Below are 6796 nucleotides of genomic sequence, written 5' to 3'. Positions count from 1 at the left end.
CGTGGAAGTATTTGCTCATGTGGCCGTTTCTACATGGTGGCCTGCCTATGGCTCCTCTGGCACCGTTTGTATAAAATGCCATGCCACGGCCATCTACCGCATGCCACATACCATATGCGCTAATTAGGGTTTCGGCATGCCAAACCCTAATTTAGGCAAAGTTGCTACGTCAACCAAGCCAAATAATATTCCACAACGCATTGGGATTGATGTGGCCACTAAAACTGATGTTGCCACACCATATTGGAGTCTAACACCAATGTGCCAAAATCTAGTGGCCATGGCTACGCCAGGCGCTACTTGCACCATCGTGCCGCTGGCATGCACAAGCTATGCCAGCCATTCCACCGTACCACTGGCATGCACGAACTATGCCAACCTTTCCGCAGTACCACTGGCATACGCTAAAGGCGCCACTATACCATTGGCATGTTCCAATGGCGCCACTGTGCCATTATCAGGCGCCAACAGGATGTAGCCATAATCAATGGCTACCCTTCCTCATGAGATATAATCTCAGCTGTCCAAGTTCGCCAGCGGACTGCCATGCTTGTGGCAAGATTTAGGAGACCAGCCGAAATAAGACTAATAGCACCACATGTTATTTTCCTGTGGCAAGTCTCTTGACTTTGACTTGCCACACGTAGCAAACTGCTACATGTTTTCCACGAAAACACTCGAGACACCAAACATGTCACAAACTGGGGGATACTCATCAGGGTATTGGTATGGCGGTTTACAGTGTGCGGCGTGCAATATGCCCGTTACAAGAAAGTGTCATGAAGCGGGACTGTTAATGGTGGCAAGAAGTAACGGGTGTAAACGGATCCACTTCCTTCATCATGGAAGCACGGTTTCTGAAGGTTACACACTCAATCGTTCCCACTTCCTACGAGACCAGGGTACGTTTTATTATGACTTGTATAAATAGGTTTCACCTATTTCCACCAAAAACAAGTTTTGGTCAGAACAAGAACACAGTATCCAGAAGTCACCAAAAGAGATGATAGCTTACATTCTGCAAGACAGTTCCACTTTCTGGTACAAGCCACAAAACAACCACACCTTCAAAATCAACTATTCTGGTATCAACACTTTCTTCGCTTCCCTCTCTAAGACCAAACCTTCTCTTTCACTTTGTGACCGAAGCAAGCCTGGAACAGCCATTTCTTGGTTTATGCCAGGATTGTACAGATTGATCTCTCGAATCAAAAGTACTCTCGTGCAGTGCATTTTTTAGGTTTTAGATTTGTTTCTCATCCACACACCCGAATTTGCCAAAACCGACAGAAACGGTTTTCACCCACAAACTCATTTTTCAATCCCAATTTCAAGATGGTAGAGCTCGGGTCCGGTCAGCAACAAACCCTGATGCCACCGGTGCTGAAAACTCACTTGATATCAACGTTCCTTCCAGTGACATCAATGTACCACTTGTCAGCATGATCAACACCCGCGGCACCGCAGACTCTACCACCAACACAAGCGGCGTAGGAAATGTTCCCTCAGGCGTTATACCTCCGATCACCAGAGCCAGAGCTGCTGCTGCCACCCCCATTGTTTTTCAAGTGTGACGCCCCCAGTTGTCACCAGAGCTGCTGTCACTCCACCATCAGGATGAGAGACCGGAGGATCCATAGGAAGCCAACCCCCTGTTACCATTGATGATTTGATAGAAATACTATAAGTTCTTTCTAAGGCTCAGACGGACATGGCCACAACTCAAAAGGAGCGAAACAATGAACATCCGAATAATTAGTCAAGGGATTCAGAATTCGGGCGTTAGATCATCATAAACCAAATGTGACTGACCATCCATTGGTGGATTTGTGCATTAATGCTTTCTGGGGACTCTGTTCACAAAACCATGTAATCTAGTGTGTGAGATTGATAGGGTCTAGAATACATCCTATTTATTATCTATTGTTTATGCTTTCTCTGCTATTTTTCTTGTAAATTATGTATTTTACGCATGTTTTTGAGTTATTAGGTACTTTGGAGTCGCACGGAGAAAAAGAAGAAGAAATCACCCAAATTGAGCCAAAAGAGCAAAAATGTCATTTCATGGGAGAACACTATCTGGAGCCCAGTCAAGCTTAAGGGGAAACTGTTGGGAGGAGTGCTAAATACAGCCAACTTTGGTTAAGGGATGGCCACATGTTATAAGATATCCACTGTGGTGTCCTCCTAGCCTGCAGTGGGGTACCGTTATCCATCCCCAAACCACCTAACCCTAAAACCGAGAGTTTATTCTCTCGTTCCTCATTTTGTCAATCATTAGTTACACCTGAAACAAAGAAACGGAGGCACAACCATGGTGGATTCAGATCCAGAGAGAAACCAAAAAGAAGATGGTTGAAGGTGATGAAATTCAGAGCTACAGAAAATGGTGATGCTTAATGAAGTCGAATTGCAGTAAAAGATTGATGAACCAAGGAAGGTTGGGTTTGATTTGAAATCAGGAAACTAGGTTTTGATGGCTGTAGTGGAATCGAGAATGGGTTTGATAGTGTTGTTGGTGGAACATGAAATACATATGGGTTTGAATCAAGAAAAGGGATCTGAGATTTATAGAAATCGAAGATGGAAGAATCTGTTTGAAGAACAAGAAATTGTTGTGATGGGTTAATGGCAGAAATTGAAGTTAGGGTTTTGCAGAGAAGTTGATTTTGTGTTACTTCTGTTGAGAGGCAAAGCCACATGTTAGGGTTTGTGGTTACTGGCATTGAAGATTATGATGGAATTGATGAATTCAGAAATTACAGTGACATATGGAGAAGAAGGGTGGTGGTGGATTGACAGGATAAGAAGACGATGGATATGCAATAGATTCAAGATGGGTTTGTAGTGTTGGTTGAAATTGTGTGATTGAAGGTGGTGATCAAATTCATGTTAAGAAGATGGGTTTTGAAATTCAAGGAAGGCAGTGCAGAATTGATGTTGCTGATGTTCATGGGAGGTGGTACTGAAATTGCAGGAAATAAAATGGGTTCTGTTGCCGTTGATAAATAAAGAAGATGATTAAGCTGTTGCTGCCATTGAATCGAGAAGAAGCAAGGATTTGAAGGTGATGCAGAGATGCTGGTGGTGCTGCAGATATAGAGAAATATCTCAAAATAGAACTCAGAACAATGGGTTCTCAAAACTATGTTGAATGAATGCTAAAATGTGTGCATGGAAGTGAAGAAAGGAGGGTCTGAAATTGGACGGGAAATCCCAGAAAACATCCGAGACTCTGTCGGATGTTAATATCGACGATTCGACTCATACCGGCCGATGACCGATCCTTCTCAGCAGCTCAGCCAGTAAGACCGAGTAAGAAAAGCTAACTCGGCTGACTCCCCTTCCTTGACACATCTGACTAACAGAAGACTGTTAGCTTGACAATTAAATATAGCGGTACCGGATGAAATATTCCTTCAGCGGAGAAGAATCTCAGGTTGCCGGCAGTGACATTATGGCCGGATTTCGTACCAGGGATTTCTCCGGCGACCCAAAATTATAGATTTTTGTGTGGATTCTTCTCATGGGTGTGAATATTTAGATTTGGAAGTTGGACGGAAACTTGGAAGATTTGGAGAATTGGACTTAAAATTGAAAATTAGGCTCAAATTGGGAAAGTGGTGTTATTATGGAATGAGGATTCTTTTCCTACAAGAATTGGAGAGCATTGAAGCCTATAAATAAATGAGTTCTCTACAAATTTTTGACACACCTCTCTACTCACATAACACTTGTGTTTTTGCTTGCTTTCAAAATTATTCTTTTAATTATTTGTGTGAACTTTAAAAATTCTCCCTTTAATTATTTGTGTGAATTTCAAAAACATGAGTAGCTAATTTTCTTATTGATTGAGGATGAATTCTTAGTTCTTAACATGTTTTGAGTTTTGTTTTTAAATCTACTTTGAAGTTTTTCACATGATTATCGTTTGTTTTTACCAATAGGAATGTTTATACATTCATGGTTGATTGATAGATTGTTTAGGTGGCCAACTAAATTGATTTGTTAATTGATCTAAACCTAGTGAAAGTTAGGGGATAAGTAATCGTTTCTTGACTCTTTACATAAGTAGCAAACACGAGACCTTGCGGAGGGATTCCATGGAGCAATTGTGTGTGGAAACAATATTAGCAAGTATACCTTGAGCTAAGAGTCTAACTACTAATATCAACCTAATAAATTCATAAATCTTAATGCATTTAACTAAATTACATCTTGAGTGAGCTACTACTAGGTGGTTTGGTGAATAGAATTCGGTAGTCGAGAACTTTCGTATCCGATGATACTAGGGATTTAGGGGTTTAGCACTGAGCTAGCTGCATTACCTACGGTTGGTGATAATCTGTGACTAATAAAAAGTGGAAAACAACATAACTTGAATCATTGTTTTGCAACGAAGGAGGATTCCTTGATCTAATCTCTCTTATTGGTTTCAACATACATTTTTAATTGCTTTGTTTATTCTTTTACTTTATAAAATCTAAAACCCCCCTTTTTTGTGACATTATAAGACAACTAAAACCTCTTGCTCCTCGTGGGAACGATCCTTACTATCTCTATTTTACTTGTTAATTAGTGAGAAAAATATTAATTAATTTTTTGTGGTTATGTCACGCATCAAATTTTGGCGCCGCTGCCGGGGAGTAGCGGACGATTTTAGTTGTTTTATTTTCTTTTTGCTTTATTCTTTCTTTGTTAGATTCTATATCGTACCTAACTTAGTTTTCGAGAATCTTGTTTCAGGTACTATATATTTGGTGAATGCTTAAAGAGGGAAAACCGAGTCCAATTGGTATACATCTTCGATCTGACACTCAACTAACGGACCTCTTTAGAGCGGTTAACACTCCGCTTCCTCCTTATTCATCTAGTGAGTTCGCAGATTCCGATATAGACGAAGAAGAAATGGCTAATCGTACACTCAAGGATCTAGCTTCTCACAAGCTCGATATACAACAATGGTGTATCCAAACTAACTCAACCTTCGAGATCAAGTCGGGGTTGATTAGAGAGTTACCAAAGTTTCATGGCATGGTGAATGAATATCCAAACAAACATCTTATAACTTCTCTACCATAGTCATGGCCATGCTTCCACCGGAGACTAATGCGGATGGATCAATGTTGAAAGATTTCTCGTTCTCTTTGGTGAGAAATGCTAAGGAGTGGTTGTATTATTTTCCTTCCGGAAGTATCACAACATGGAATGGGATGAAGAAACTTTTCCTCGAGAGAAATTTTCCTGCATCAAAAGCTACTCAAATTCGCAAGGAGATTTGTGGGATGAAGCAAAATGTGGGAGAGTCATTGTATGAATGTTGGGAGCGATATAAGAGATTGGCGACAAGCTGTCCACACCATCAATTCAGTGACGTCATGATACTCCAATACTTCTACGAATCTCTCCACCCAATTGATAGATCTCTTCTTGACGCCGCAGGTGGTGGTGCACTAATGAACAAGACGTTGACCCAAGCTAGAGAGTTGATTGAAAGTATGGATGCAAACTCGTAACAATTATACACAAGAGAAGAGCCAATGGTTAGGCGAGTGCATGAAGTTAGTGATTCACCATCACACCTTGATCAAAGGATGAGTAATATGGAGATAATGATGCAAAGGATGGCTGCAGTTATCATACCTTCATATGATGAAACCGAACAAGTAAATGCTTTATATCCAAATCAAAGGCCAAGGTACGATCCATACTCCAATTCTTACAATCCCGGTTGGAAGGATCATCCTAACTTTAGTTATGTGAACAAGCAAGCGGCGGCTCCTAATCCATATGTGCAACAAGGTAGTTTCCAACAATCACGCTTCCAACCTCAACAACAATTCCAACCACAACAAGTCAAGGAGCGTGATTCTTCGAGTGATGACAAGCTCAATGCGTTAATTCAAGTCATGCAAGGTCTTACTTCTATGTTACAACAAAGCCAACAAAAGAATGAATCGTCCATTAAGGCTTTGGAAACCCAAATGGGACAATTGTCAACCGATGTGCATCTATTGAAATCTCACGCATCCACAAAGCTTCCTTCACAACCATTTGTGAATCCAAGAGAGAATGTTACTGCGGTTACTTTAAGAAGTGGAAGAAAAGTGGAGAGTTCAATTCACCATGAAGAAGCTAGTGAAGAGGTAGTCAAAGACAAGGAGGAAGCTGAACTAAAGGAGAATCTAACACCTACCAACCAATCCAATGAAACAGTTCATAGTTTCACTACTCCACCTCCTTTTCCTAGTCGTTTTGCTAAATCTAAGAAAGAAGCTCAAGACAAGGCACTCATGGATATCTTCAAGAACATCGAAATCAACATCCAATTCATCGAGGCCATCAAGACAATGCCAAGGTATGCTAAGTTCATGAAGGAATTATGCACAAAGAAGGATAGGTTGCTTGATAATGAAATTATTAAAGTTGGCGAGAGTGCGTCGGCTATGCTACTGAAGAAGATGCCTACAAAGTGCACGGATCCCGGTGGTTTCACGGTGCCAATTACTATTGGTACAAAAAGGTTTGAACATGCTTTACTTGACTTGGGAGCTTCCATAAGTGTAATGTCGGCCGATATATATGACCTTGAATCTTGGACCTTTGAAAGAGACAAGAGTTATTATCCAATTAGCAAACAAGTCTAACATATATCCTAAGGGACTTGTAGAAGACGTGCTAGTGCAAGTGAATGAGCTAATTTTTCCGGTTGATTTCTTCGTGGTGGATATGGACAACAATGAGAATCGGTCATCTACTTCTTTACTTCTTGGGAGGCCATTTATGAAGACCGCAA

Source organism: Papaver somniferum, chromosome 8 (assembly GCF_003573695.1).
Source record: "Papaver somniferum cultivar HN1 chromosome 8, ASM357369v1, whole genome shotgun sequence".
Classification (NCBI taxonomy): domain Eukaryota; kingdom Viridiplantae; phylum Streptophyta; class Magnoliopsida; order Ranunculales; family Papaveraceae; genus Papaver; species Papaver somniferum.
Note: the sequence above shows the minus strand (reverse complement) of the source record.